Raw genomic sequence first — 557 nt, 5'->3', positions numbered from 1 at the left:
TATTATTATTATTATTATTATTATTATTATTATTATTATTATTATTATTATTATTATTATTATTATTATTATTATTATTATTATTATTATTATTATTATTAACTGAAGGTATGGTAATACGCATAGGAGGGTTCCTTGGCTAATAAGTAGGGATGCAAATTACTTGAGGGTTTGTTTGGCATGGCTTTTTTGTTGCGATGTAGTTTAAGAATGTCAAAGATGTTGTTTGGTAGTGGCAACTTTTTTGGAAAAATAATATGAAACGTGGGCTACGGGTTCGACCACGCGGACAATGTTTCTTGGTAATTCTTACAACCCTATCTCGTGGCTTGTGTTGTCCTGCTCTTCACTCTCTCAAGCCTCTCTCCCCTCTCTCTTGATTTTTGCTCTAAAGTTAACAATACCTCTCTCCATCCTCTTTGATCTGTGGCTCTGGTGGCTAGGCTTTGGTTTCATTGTCTTCGGAGGTTATTGCAGTGAGCTTGCCTTTCTCCTAGTCTCACTCTCTCCTCTGTCCTTTGGCTCGGTTTGGATCATTGGCTCTTCTTCGCCCCACG

The sequence above is a fragment of the Phalaenopsis equestris genome, unplaced genomic scaffold (genome assembly GCF_001263595.1).
Source record: "Phalaenopsis equestris unplaced genomic scaffold, ASM126359v1 Scaffold001143, whole genome shotgun sequence".
NCBI lineage: Eukaryota > Viridiplantae > Streptophyta > Magnoliopsida > Asparagales > Orchidaceae > Phalaenopsis > Phalaenopsis equestris.
This window is presented reverse-complemented; position numbering follows the sequence as displayed.